This window comes from Dipteris shenzhenensis, chromosome 24, assembly GCF_047967505.1.
Source record: "Dipteris shenzhenensis isolate YYH24624 ecotype China chromosome 24, Dip_SZ_1.0, whole genome shotgun sequence".
NCBI classification, from domain to species: domain Eukaryota; kingdom Viridiplantae; phylum Streptophyta; class Polypodiopsida; order Gleicheniales; family Dipteridaceae; genus Dipteris; species Dipteris shenzhenensis.
In genome coordinates, this window is record NC_141619.1 from 27278198 (window position 1) to 27293117 (window position 14920).

Here is a 14920-nt window from a genome sequence, read left to right on the forward strand (position 1 = left end):
CATTATACTCCGCAACCACAATTGGGATATAGTGGCCTGGCCTACCAAAAAAAAAGTCATTGGAACCAAATGGATCTTGAAGATAGAGTACAAGTTGGATGGCGCACTAGACAAGTATAAAGCTAGACTAGTAGCCAAAAAATATGATTATCCATAAGGATTTGACTACAAGGAAACTTTTTCTCCGACTGCAAGCATGATACCCATCAGAATAGTTCTTGCAATTGCTGCACATTGGAGATGGCCAATACTTTAGGAGGACGTGAAGTCAACATTTCTAAATGGGCACTAGAGAAATAAGTCTATTTAGCCACAAACAGGCCGGTTGCTAACATGACAACCCAGCATGATGATATGGCAATGTACGGCTGCTCGTATACAACAATGATATGGTATTGTGCTACATGTCAGGTCGGCAGCAGATCAGCACTATGTAGCAACTAGGCTGCTTGGCAGCTCAGCCACCCAAGCTAGGTGGTGATAAAATGGCAGGTCAGCTACCTTGCAGATTCGCCTGCATCTGGGTTGACCAGCTCACCTGTTTGTTGGCCGTTCCCCCCTACTAGGTCGGCCACCTTGAGGCCATGTCTTGGCCTATATAAAGGGAGATTTGGACTCTCTTAGACACACACATCAACTCCAAGTTTTCACTCATCTAGACCCCGACTTAGTATGAAACCAACAGCTCACACCAAGCTAGCTCGAGGGCATGCATCACTAGCAAGATTGGAGAGATAGTGCTTCGAGGTGCACTTTGAGCATCCTCTTTGACTCTCTGGTTAGAACAGCAGCCCTATATAATCACATGCAATAAAATATGTTTAAGAACATACTAGTGAGCCAGAAAAAACTCCACTGTAAGATTGGAGAGACATTGCTTCCACTTTCAGCATCCTATTTGACTCTCTGGTTAGACCAGCAGCCCTATATCATCATATGCAATAAAACATGTTTAAGGGCATCCCCGTAAACCAGAAAAAACTCCACTGTAAAACCATCCCAACCCGGGGACTTCCATTTTCCACACGACTTTAAAGCATCAAGAAACTCTCTTTCTTCGAAAGGCGTCTCAAGTTGCAGAGCTTGGTCAGGAGTAGTAATGGGAGAAAAATGCTGCAATAACTTATGTCTTGCCAACAGAACTTCTTGTGAAGAGGACTCCAGATTCCAAATTGTTGGGCAAAATGATCAACACACGCTTGAGCAAGGTTTGCCCGTGAAGAAGTCTAAAGACCATCTGATGTCAAGACCCGACAAATATTCCAAGCCTGCTGCTTTTCATAATGTAAACTTTTGAAGAACTCTTTAGAAGAGCAACCTTTATCCAAAAGATCCTTTTGCTTGGCTTTAGTTTCCCATTTGACAATTCTCTTATTGTCATTCCTCTATAATAGATGCTTAGCTTCAACCGCTTTCCTCAAGTCATGCAATATAACGGGACCTTGAGGTGGCTCCCTGCCATGTTGGATCTGCATAAGGATAGTCACTATGGGCACAGGAAGCCAACGTCTCATTCAGGGCACCCTCTTGGCTGCATCACAAAGATAGGCCATCTCCGACGATCACATAGAGTAGGCAAGAGGACGGCAAATACGAATCTCGGACATGCTTCAGAAGCATCGAGACTCCAGTTGGGATCCCCACCATGCTTACTCACATCTTCAATATTTCTACACCCCATCACCAGCCCACATCTCCACATATTTCAGCACATTGCTCCAGCATGGGAAACACGGTGCAACAAGTGCAGATTTCAGACATCTCTTAGGGGTACCAGGGTCCATCAGACCCTGACATTGATCATGAGCAGAGCCCTAGTGTTGTTCTAACAGCTCCAACATTAGTTATCCCACATATGTCATGTGATTTTCTGCCACTTATGGCATTTATTCACTTATTGTTACTTGCACTACGTGGGGGTGTACTAGACACCTCCAATTCCCCAATACAGGTGTATTTCATGATGTATTCAGATTTTGGTCTCATAGGTCATTTTTGCCTTCTAGATCGAGATAGTGCAATCCTACACATACTTGGGAGCAGTCTTCATAGGAACCATTTTCACGATGAGTCATGCAGCCTAGGCATGACTCACACACTACAGGACCATTATGATTGGACATGTCATGTCCAAGATTTATGCATCAGTACTTGACTCTGAGGTTAGCAGACTTGCAGAGTGTCGAGGACTTAGAGTAGCAGGACAGGCCGGATTCCAACGTGATCATGGAACATTCTCACGGTCAGATGTATCATCGAGGAGGCGAGGTCACGGAAGCAGAGGGTTTATTGTTGCTTTGTGGATTTCCGCGAGGCATTTGACACGGTTCCGAGAGCCCGCCTCATACGGTGCCTACAGGACTTGGATTATGACCAGGAGATCATTTGGGCTGTCATGGCACTTTACGAGAGAGTTTCAGGCAGAGTTTGGGCAGGATCCTGGTGGACAGACAAGATCATGAGCACCATTGGGGTCAAACAAGGGTGTCCTTTGTCGCCTACCTTGTTTGTCGCAGTGATGCAGACACAGGGAGGTGTAGATTGCTGTCATGCGGGCACGCTGATCCAGATTTTGCTCTACGCAGATGATGTGGCTCTCTTGTCTTCCTCAGCAGAGGGGCTTCAGATACACCTAGACGCACTTTAGTCCTTTTGTGAGTCTCATGATTTGAAGGTCAACTTGGGTAAAACCAAGGTAATGATCTTCAATACATCTCGAGTCATCATGCGTCACGAGCAGTTCACATTTGCGGGGTCATTTGTTGAGATAGTTTCATCACACACTTATCTTGGGATTCTCTTCTCCAGACCCAGTTCCACTATGAGACCCGCGATGCAGACACGCTTGAGTAGAGGGTATGCTTCATTGGCCAGACTAGAGAGGCAGTGCTTCCGCTCGCACTTTCAAGATCCACGCACCAAGGGGTTGCTTTTTGACTCCTTGGTTCGCCCAGCGGGGATGTACGGCAGTCCTTGTTGGGGGCCAAACTTGTCGGATACAAAGTGGGCCCGTGTGGAGCGGCTATAGGTTCTCATGTTATCACGGATGATTCGTGGTAAGTCATCCGTTCCTCACCAGATCATTCAGGCTGAGTTTGTGTCACCCCCTTTATAGCTAGATGCTGCATTTCAAGTCATCATGTATTTGTACCGAGCTAGGGAATATGGGGATTATACCTCAGGGCGTAGCAGGCTACCATGGATAGCTCTATCCTCTTCTATGACACTTGCAGCACGACGAGACCAGAGGTGTTGGTATGCACGTTCAGAGAGATGGTTTGAGCGATTGGGGCTCCACATGGATAGGCTATCTCCCTTCCAGTACATCATGGATGCTCTGTTTTCTCCCCTCTTATCACACGAGGTCAACTAGGTTATTCGTGAGGATCTACTACAGCTACACACATTTCGGACCTGGGACCGAGTGAACTCCCATTGAAGCTTAGCTTCTTACATATTACAGCGGAGGGTTTCATTGACCCACCAGGATACACGCAGATTCACCTATCCCACTCGTTGAGAATCTCTCTTGGGCAGTTTCGGATCTCTTCACACAAACTTCGCATCGAGAGCGGCATAGCAAAGCGACTATCCAAGGAGAGGCACATATGCACACTATGTGAGATGCAGTAGGTTGAGACAGAGGAACATTTTATCTTCAGGTGTCCTGTGTATTATGAGATCGGAGGGCATTTCCACAACCTCTTCAGGGATAGTTATGGGATTTTGGCCTATTAACTCTCCTACCCAGACCAGCAGTGTTTGGCAGGTTTCATTCATGATGCACTTAGACACTGTGTGAGGATGCTCCGAGCACGGATAGAGGAGCAGACTTCTTCCTTGGCTGATCCTTCTCAGAGCTCTATCACGGAGTTCTTTCAGCTAGATCACATGGACCCCCACGAGATGAGGCCTCGACATGACCGTGACCCAGAGCCTGTGACCCGACAGCTCAGACAGAGGGTCGACACACAGATCACACTTGGGGACATCCCCTCCTTGTTTAGAGTCGGAGCCCAATCGACGGGGGTCACAGTAGCCCTGGTCAGATGCAGAGCTATGACCAGGAGATGTGCCAGGACTGCACCTCTGAGTGGCCGACAACACTCTATTGCCGACTTCATGCCTCCACTGCCTCATCCATCCTAATATCTTGCTGCTGCCAATGATGATGATGATATTGATGATGATGCTGAGATTGATATATAGTCGACCATCGACATGACTATGTTGTACTTAGGACTTAGTACTACCATTCTGCATTTTGCATTTTGCAATGGTATGGATGCTCGTTTAGTAGATCCACTACCAGAGCTTGTTGTATCAGGATTTTCACAGTCTCATAGACCCATCGGTCTTCCAAAGACTTTAATAAACTTTCTTTCTTTCTTTTCTCTCTCCATGAACAAGAGCAAGCAAGGGCTTGGAGCATTAGGCGTGGCACGTAAAGCAGTGACTTCGCAATTGCATCTCTGTCGCACAACATTAGGCCATGTTTGTATGCAATCTAGCTCCATGAAGGTCGTGTATATTGGCATGGCTCTATCGTAGGTTTGCTAGGGACTTGTTTGATGCACTTGGATCTTTCGTGGGTTTGCCAAGGCAAGAGATCATATGGAAGGAATCAATAATAGGATGTGCAAATAGAGCATCAACAAATTTTGTGACACATAGTTTGGTTGCAGCCACAAGCGCTCCAATGGGGTGTCGGCGATGGTGCTTTGCAACGAAATCGAAACTATTGGTCATAGCAAGTGTCCTAATCCAAAGCCCCCTTCGTAGATCAGATGAAAGACCAATGTCCTTTATTCAAAGAGAGTTCTTACAAAGAGCTCTTTTGGCCTTATAATTCTTGGCTAGACCCTCCAATTTGGCTCAAGTTTGAAATAGGAACACCCTATCTTTTTTGCCTTCTCCCCTCCAAAGTTGAGTTCTTACAAAGAGCTCTTTTGACCTCATAATCCTTAGTTTGAAATAGGGGCACCCACTTTTTTTGCTCACTCCCTAGCAAAGGCACTTTAAATTGAATTGCAAGGGAAGCGCGATAGAAATAGAGTGCACAGGGCCAATTCTTGCAAGTATATCAATTAAAAATTTGTGAGCACTTCCTCTACCATCTTGCATTGCAAGATGAAAAGGGGCATTTAAGTAGGTGAATTTGTGCAAGCAATTCAGATGTGTTATATATATATATATATATATAAAAGAAATTGTATATGTTAGAGAGTCTAGTCCTGTTGAGGGGATCTCACTATGGGATTGAAAGATGTCTCATGATATGCATTGACAAAATTGATACCCAAGAAGCAGCACATGAGACACTACATGATAATTTCATAAACTCAAAAAGGTCACAACGAAGCATTAGATGTCTTGAAGAGTTACAACAAGAGTCTTTCTTATCTTTGTGCAGATAGGAAGTTCCATAAAAATCCTAAGAAACCTAGATTCATTGCAGCTGCTTGTAAGTATTCCTCAAATTGATTGAGTAACGGCTTCAAGACCAAACCTATTTAGAGAGACTACTGTTCCAGTAGATTTAAGTTGGATTTGAATGATTCGGTGGGAGTTATTCCAGTCATAAAGTTGTTTTACTCCTCACGGAGTGCACAAGAGAACTGCACTCCAATCTTGCTTGAAACTTTTGATTTTACTACTCACTATGCTAAGAAAAATTTGCAGGGTTTGAGGTCATGAATCAGAATGCAATTTTCAATCACAAATATGAAAAGAACAGATGCAATGTTGAAAGAGTTGGAAAACCATCCTTAGGCCGAAATCTAAAAATTGAGATCTTGATTCGAAAAAGAAAAGGTGCACAAAGGTTGTCTGAAATCTAAAAGTCCTGCGTATGTTGAGAATCCTTTGATTGTAAAATCAAAATTCAAAGTGGGGAGCTTCAGAACCCGTTTTCTTTGAGTTCTTAGGTTTGTACTATTTTTGGAGGCCATATGATCCTAAGTACTGTTTTGTTTTGGTATCCCCCCAAACCCCTTATCTATCTATTTATTATGCACATGAGCTTCATGCACTTTTGGATGTACACAAAGCTTTTTGTGGGGAAAGGGCTTATTGTGAAGCTAAGGTCCTATTTGCCACTATGCAAGACTCCAAGATTCTCCTTTTACAAAAAATTTCATTTATCAAGAGGCGATCGTTAGGTCATACACTAAATATTGGACTTCAGTTCATTCAGGCCAAGGTTAGTACAAACTCAGACAAGAGCACTCAGTTAGCAGAGGGATATACAGGCTTGTCCATGCTTCCAGTCTCACTTCTAGGATGCGGAAACAATAAGTATCCTTTTTGGCTAGCCACAAGGGAGTTCGTAAGGATCAAACTGTCAGAGAATAAGGGTCAACTCCCCTTTTGTAATCCCCCAACTGAGGAGAGCATGGAGAAGTGACACCTGTAGAGGAATAGGGGACAAGGGGAGGGATGAACAGGCTGCCACAAGGGCAGCACATAGGCTGCCATGTCGGCAGCTTCCAGACTTTCTTAGGTTTATTTATGACCCACCCCTCAAGGCAGGTGAGTCAATGTGGGGACTGTTATGGTACTGGGGCTGCATAATAGACCTTGAAGAGGGGGATATTGGTAGCATAAGAGGCCCACTGTGGGGGCTGTGGAGCTGGTGGCACATGGCGCGCTTTTACAGGCCCTAGAGGACTGGTCTGGTTGGTCAATCCACAGACTGTGTTGGTCAGCCAGCACACTGGTTGTCAGATTCCAGCGTTGGGGTCGGCCTGAGGAAGGGCCAGTCGGCCTGTCTGCTGCCCTATAAAAGGCTCCCATTGGAGGGAATAGAGCCCCTTGCAGGCTGCAGGCAAGGCTCTAGAAGTGCACCCAAGGCACGAGAGAGAGAGAGAGAGAGAGAGAGAGAGAGAGAGAGAGAGATGAATTGCAGCGGCAAGGGGCAGTGGATCCATACCCTCTTCCAACCGTCAAAAGGGCATCTGGGCACTAGAGAAGGTGGAGATAGAAGCAGCAGCAGGGTGCAGCAGCAGATGTGCAGGGCTCATCCAGTGAGCAGAATACACAGGTGCAGAAAGGGAACTGAGAGTGACAGAGTTTTGGACTCATCCCATAGCCATTGAAGCTCTCATTGAAAGACACTCAGCAGAAGTGAGCAGCAGATTAGGGCAACAGTTTGTGGCCTCAGTTTCCAGCATATTTGGACAAAACCTTGATATGCACGTAGTGTGCTTTGTGAGTGACCTTTTGTAATACATTTTGGTCCTCTCTTTGGATGTTCCTTTTCAGTTATCGGTTGCCATATCTTACTGTCTATTCCAGGTCTGAGAGTGGTTTATGTTTCTATGTATGTGTGCACAGCCTCTCATCTCTAGAGCCCGACACCATCATGTGGGGTCTGGAATCTCACCACCAATGGCCTTGTCAGTGTCAAGCTGCCTTGCAAGGTTGACCCCCATCTTGGTGAACAGAGTTTTGGTGTCCGCCATGGGGGTATCTTCTTTGCCTCCCCCTTGCTGATTTCCCAACATGGTTCCCCTGCATAGCTGCAATGTCTTTCCTGAGATTGAAATTTTCTGTTTTGAGCTCTTCCATGGCTTGTAGGTCCCCTCTGGAGTCACCTTCATGTCTTTCAATTGCTGCAATTCAGTTCCCAAAGCATGTACCTTGTCTTGGAGTTTGATTTTTCCAGATTCCTACCCTGCTTTTTCCTTCTCCCACGTGGTATCTCTCTGATAGGAAGCAAAGACGTCGCGTACCTGTAGCTGTCGAGCTGTCTCCTATCATGGGGGGGGCGGGGGTTGTCATGGTCTCTGGAATCTGTGTATCCGATGGACAGCATCAAGGGTGACACCTCGGGTCTGTCGGTCTTCTCTGAGTGAAGCGGCGATGGGTTGGACCTCTATCGTGTCTCTGGTCATCCTCTATGGCGCCCTCTCCTCTGCCCTTTGTCGTCTTTGCTCACTGACCCAAGCTGCCCTCATGTCAGATATCTCCTCATCCTCCACTCCGATGTGTCCTAGAGCTGACTCAAAGGCATAAAAATCAGTGGCATGTCTCTGTGCTTGATTAGTGTCCCCTGGTGCTATCTCCTCTTGCTGTCTGATTTGGTGTAGGAGAGCCTCCTTGAGCCGCCGCATCTCCATCAGAAAGAGGCCAACACACACCTGATCATAGAAGTGAATCAATCCGGAGAGTGGTCCGAATCCGCGCCCCTCTTGGTAGAAGCAGTGGTAGCGTCCTCGGATCTCATAATAAGCAGGGCAAACACATAGAAAGTGCTCTCTGTCTTCACTACTGCCAATGTGCATAGCTTGCAAATCCGCTGCTCTCTAAGTGTGCTTGCCGCCCTCCCTGCCTCGATCCTCAACAAGTAAGACGAGACTCGCATCTGTCCTATGGCAATCTGCATGGGTAACTCGTCAAGATACTAGGGCCTCATGATCAGTCCATCATCTGATACCCTCGGGAAGTGGTCCCGGTAAAACTTGATCTTGGTAGGAAACTCTTGGTCGCCTCACCAAGTCTGTGACGTATATAGCTGAAGTAAATCCAACCGTATGATGCGATTGATCTCATCTCGTGGGATCTGGAGGGATGGGGAGTCCAGACTCTACTGAAAGGGGGGGAGACGGTCCATTTGAATGCCCTGACACCGAAACCATTTGGAGATACGTGCATACCAAGCTGTGCTGATCCCGCTCTCAGCTAGCCGTCTGGATGACTCTAGTGCCGGCCTCGGTAATCTCCATCGGGGTAAGGCCCACGCCCTGTGTAGATATGTCACTGTCTGGAAGATGGCATCAATCTGCAATGATGTCAGAGTGAACTGATCATGTATGATCTGATGAGGAACCAATGGCTTACTCCTGATCATCCTGGACCCCATGACAACGTGTAGCCTCTCAAATCTCCGCCGCTCAGCTGCCAGTAAGTCACATCCCCAAGAGGGTGTTGCGTACATGGTTGTCGGTCTCACTAGTGTATCAAAAAGCCACCCCTTCATTGGGGGATTTTGGAAGTGTGTCTGGAAGCATTGTCTCTCTAGCGGAGCTAAGGCTCCTTGCCCTCGTGTGAGTCGTGTCCTAGCTGCATGTGTCGTCGTGAAGATGGGCCCTACGAAAACTGCTCCGAGATATGTATATGTTTGTAATATCTCCACTTGATACATGAACCTTTGTTGCCGGAGCATTGCTAGCAAGGTGTTGAAAATCATAACCTTGGTCTTGCCAAGGTTAACCGTCAGGTCTCTCTCTATTTGCAAAACACCTCTAGAGCCTCAAGATGCTGTTTTAAGCCTGCTGCTGCGGAGGAGATGAGAACTATGTCATCTGCATACAGTAGGATCTATATCATCAAATCTGCAAGCAGGGATCCCTCTCCTTCTAGGCGGTCAATGAATGCCATGATCTCATCAATGTAGAGCCCAAAGAGGATCGGAGAGAGTGGGCATCCTTGCTTCACCTTAATCGTGCGCTCAACCCAATCTGACATACCTCGAGGTGCCATGTCTCTCTTGTAAGAGGCAGTGATAACATCCTCGGACCTCCTAGTAAACCGGATAGGTACATAAGAAATGCTCCTTCGTCTCTATCTGTCCTAGAGTGCATAGTCTACAGATCCGTTGTGCCCTAGGTGTAACTGTGCCTCTCCCTGTCTCAATCCTTAGCTGATGGGATAAGACCCACATCTGTCCAATGGCAATTGTGAGGGCATGTGAAACTCACCTATCCTCCAAATACTAGGGTCTAATGATCAGTCCATCCTCTGACACTTGGGAAATGGTCGCGATAGAATTGAGTCTTGGTGGGGAACTCCTAGTCCCATGCCCAAGTCCGTGACGTATAAAGTTGGAGTAGGTCTAACCGTATGATAAGGTTGATCTCATCCCGCGGAAGCAAGGGATTAGGAGCATCCAAGCTGTACTAGAAGGGGGGGAGACGATCCATCTGAATGCCTCGTCTATCAAAGCATTTAGGAATGTGTGCATACCAAGCCATGCGAGCTCCACTCTCAGCTAGTCGTATAGATGACTCCAATGACACCCTCGGTAACCTCCCTGTAGGTAAGACCCAGGATAAGTAACCATCTGGAAGATGACATCGATCTCAATCGGTGTCATAGCAAACTCAGCCTGTATGATTTGGTGGGGGACTGAAGGCTTGAATCATCCTGGATCCCATAGTCAGATGCAACGTCTCGAAGCGTCACCATTCAGCCGTTGTCAGGTCACACCCCTAGAAGGGTGCCGCGTACATGGTTGTCGGCCTCACCAATGTGTCAAAATAGTCATCCCTACGTCGGGGTCCGTCAAAATGTGCATGAAAGGACTGTTGCTCTAGTCGATTTAGAGCTCCCTGCCCTCGTGTAAGATGTGCCTTGGCTGCATAGGTCATCGTGAAGACTGGCCCTGCAAAGACTACCCCTAGGTAAGTGTAGGACTATACGATCTCCACTAGCTCTCCTCAATAGGTGAAGCTATGCTGCCGATGAGTGAGAGAAAGAGAGAGAGAGAGAGAGAGAGAGAGAGAGTTTATTAAAGTCTTCGGAAGACCGATGGGTCTATGAGACTGTGAAAAACCTGGTACAAACAAGCTGTGGTGGTGGAGCTACTAAACGAGCATCCACACCAATGCAAATGCAAAATATGCAGAATGTCAGTACTAAATCTTAAATACAACATAGTCATGTCATGTCGGTAGTCGACTATCTCATCATCATCATCATCATCACCATCAAGACATCAGGGTGGGTGTGGCAATGGGGGCATGAAGTCGGCGATAGAGTGCTGTCAGCATAAGGCCCTTTTACATCTATGGAATTGGTGATCACTATTAACTAATAGTGACCCCTTACATCCATTGAAAGCAAGTTTTAAGACTTTGTTATGTAATGAGTACTTGTTGGGCTAGTACCTTGTTGCAGTTTTCCAAACCCTCTTTTAAGTAGCTTCCTAGCTTTTTGGCTGGCTGCTCCAGGAGATTTTTGTATTATCTCTGCTGTCCCCATGACCTTCTCTGATGTGTGCGTACGCTGTACACCTTAGAAGTACATGCTGCTTTTTGCTACCTCCCTTGTGGGGCAGATTCTGCATATCCTTTCTTCTCTAGGGATTCTTGGTCTTGTCCACTTGCCCCTCTCTATCTCTAGATCATGTAAACTCATTCTGATTTTGCAGATTAAATGCCTTTTAAATATAAATATGTTGTCCCCCCGGTATTTCTGCATTCCAGAGTTGTCCATTGGGTTAATTTCCTGCTTTGTAGAATTGCATTTTTGTCCTCTGCCATAGTTCCTGTAGCATTTTCTGTGTCAATATTTGTTATACCTTATGATTCCATCCACTTCATTCCCTCTCTGTGCCAACCTGTGAGTTGCGTAGCTTCCATGCTCGTGTGGTATCCTACTAGCATCCCTCTTCTCAACTTTGTTAAGGTAAACCATGAATTGACATATTGCCTCCCCTTCTAGAGGTATCATACCTGTTTGAGCTAGTAGGATGGGGTAGGGAGTTTGTGCCTTAACCCCTAACTCTTCTATTAGGAAACGTTTATGCAAAGTTTCTATTTTTTCCTAATAGATCCTAGAGAGGGTGCCCAAGCTGGACATCCGTAAAGCATTACTGCCTGTACAAACCTGGTGTATATAAACTTTCTCATTTCCCAATTCTACGAATGTGCCTTTTTGCATTTATTCTCGAAGCTATATAAAGCCTTCAAGCCTCCCGAAATCCTCCTCTCCAGATATGCATTCCATTTGTAGTTATTTGTGAAATTCAGTCCTAGATACTTATATGTGTTTACTGTTTCAGAGGGCTCTCCTTCAAAGGTGGCATCAACCTATTTATTACGTGTCCCAATTACCATTACCTTTATCTTGTCTATATTGATCTCCATTCCCGAGTGTTTGCAGAATTCTCTTACTCCATCCAAATGAACTTGCAAGTTCTCCTTGCCTTTTGTGAAAGAATACCACATCATCTGCGTATATAAGTGCTAGTAGAGCATATCCAGCAGTCCGGGCACCCTCGTCGTCGTGTATTTTGTTTTGTTTTGAGAGCCGGCTTTGCTGTGTGAGGCACTTACACCCGCCAGACATCTCATGGAGAACTCTTTCCCCCCGCCTTATTTATTCGGCGCCACCTCAAATGTGGACCCTCCATACTTTATGGGAAACCCAAAGAGCGGGGAAGATACCATAGCCCTCTCATCCACTCTTGTTTGAGAGCCGGCTTTGCTGTGTGAGGCACTTACACCCACCAGACATCTCATGGAGAACTCTTTCCCCCCGCCTTATTTATTCGGCGCCACCTCAAATGTGGACCCTCCGTACTTTATGGGAAACCGAAAGAGCAGGGAAGATACCATAGCCCTCTCATCCACTCTTGTGTATTCTCATCCACTCTTTCAAATCATCGATAAAGCGTCCGAAAAGAGTTGGCGAGACAAGTCAACCTTGCTTAACTACTTATGATAGATTTCCCCTTGGAGCAAGTTCCATCCATTGGCAATTGTGCGAACTCTACAAGAACTCTCTCATAAAGTCAGTATGTAGCCCCTTTGAGATCTTGAGGGACTTGAAGCTTTCCTAGTCTTTCCCACACCTTCTTTACGTGGAACTGCATTGAAATCTTTTTTGAAATCCACAAAACAAACTTCTTTCATATGCTTTCCTCTGTTGCAGCCCTTATAGTAACCAAATAATCCACCATTGAGTGTTCGGGAGAAAACCCTGCTTTGGATGGTGCCCTCACTCCTTGCTCCTCTGGCCATTTGCTGAATCTTTTGCTCAAGGATAGTGCCATAGCTTTGCCATTAGGCTGCTTTCTATGTAATTGATAAACCCCCTCTTGCATATACACATTTTTCAATCTTGAAATTTACACCCCCCTCCATAATTCTACACACATAAATTACACTAGTTTGCTATTTTACAAAAACCCCTCATGCATGTAAACGGAATGTAAGTTCCTCTATTAAAATAATACCCCTCTGTGCACTAACATGCTATTTTGAGTTATCCTCTCAGGCTTTATTCAAAGTTCAGAGGATTTATGCTCCTAGCTTTCATGTCCTTTAGTACCAATCTCTTCAGTACTACGCCCTTGACTATCGGGGTCCTGACTCATAGGCTGCTCTGGAATCTGCGAGGGTACAAATGCAGACTCATTTGTGCCTCTTAGTAATCTTCCTTACCAAGTTCTAGATTATCATCATATTCTATTAAAGGTAAGGCTTCCTTGTTTGTTGTTTTAATTTTAAGGCGTCTATTTCCAGTTCTATAGCCTTACCTTTTAATACGACTTGGTGTACTACTTCCTGTCTCTTGCCTTCGTGTATGATGAGTGGAACCTCCTTGACTCTTCGAGATATTGGATCCCCCGATCTATCAGAGGTAGATTGGGCTCGAGTGGAGAGCCTGCCACTCGAGCCCAATGTGCCTCTAATAGATCGGACCCCCAACATGACAATGAAAACATTGCCACTCGAGTCTAGCAAGTGCGGCGTATTCCCTCCTTAGGCGGCTTGCATCGTTGGTTGCCTCATGAAATAGGACTAGCAGAAAAAGGGACCCCCCCAAGAATATATAGGATACTCTTTATTTATGCCTACAAGGCACATACCATGGCCTATAGGGCATCACTAGAACCACCAGAGCATGGCCTACAAACCCCCCTCCATGGGATGGGCTGAAGTACTCTGGAAACGTCTCAGAATACCTGGTATTTTCTAGTCATGGTGGCACATGTTCATCCAAAAGGATATAGCTACCTATGAATGTACAAGGGATGTCAGATCATGTAACAAAGGGAACCAAGTGTAAAGCCTGTCGAAAGACTTCGAACTTGGGACGAGGAAGTGCCTTTGTAAACATATATGCTATGTTGTCCTCTGTGGGAAGATAGGACAACTCTATGTCTCCTGCTGACAACCGCTCCCGAACATAATGATAGTGAATTTCAATATGCTTGGTACACGCATGAAACACTGGGTTACGCACAATGGCCAAAGCACTCTGGCTGTCACTGTAGACAATAGTGGAGGATGTCTGGCGAATACCAAGATCTGTAAGTAACTGTCGAAGCCAAACACACTCTACTATTGCGGTGAAAGCTGCCATGTACTCAGCCTCACAGCTAGACGTGGCAACTATTGGTTGCTTCTTGCTGAGCCAAGAGATACATGAATTGCCGAGCAAAAAACAATTGCCAATATGTGACATTCTGGTGTTGGAACATCCTGCCCAGTCATTATCCGTGTAAGCATGCATGGTAAGTGAACCTTGATCACCGTAGAAGAGGGCTAAATCCTGAGTGCCTCTGAGATATCTGAAGACTCTCTTCACTACCTGCCAATGCTGTGGACTGGGCATGTGCATGAATCTGCTGAGCTGAGATACTGCATACTACAAGTCAGGTCTGGTGTGACATAAATAAATAAGGCATCCAACAGCCTACTGATAAAGAGTGATATCGCATGGTGGGCTCCCATCATGAGCTGAGAATTTGAAGCCAGGGCCGACTGGAGTAGAGATTGGCTTGCAATCCTCAAACTGAAAACGATGAAGGAGCTGTCCAATATACTTGGACTGAGACATCATGATACCCCCTCAACATGAGCAAACTGAATGCCCAAATAATAATGGGGCCGTCCCATGTCTGACATGTCAAAAATTTGCTGCAAATCAGCCTTGAAAGCTGCAATTTGCTGAGTATCTGGGCCTGTGATAAGCATATCATCCACATATAAAATCAGCACTAAAAAATCAAATCCACTCCCACGGACATAAAGAGTGGGTTCTATGGGACTATTCTGAAAACCAAGGGATAGTAAGTGTGCATTAATTTTGGCATACCATGCCTTGGATGCCTGCTTCAAACCATAAAGGGCTTTTCTAAGCCGGCATAGCTTATTTGCAGAATTAGCAACCTCAAAGCCAGGAGGTT

The 14920-nt window shown here is 45.8% G+C and overlaps 1 protein-coding gene across 2 annotated transcripts in view; it reads left to right on the plus strand.

Annotated features, from left to right (window-relative positions):
* Positions 1-14920, plus strand: part of LOC147886435 (MADS-box transcription factor 23-like) — an 80248-nt gene that overhangs the window by 16783 nt on the left and 48545 nt on the right. The window lies entirely within an intron of this gene.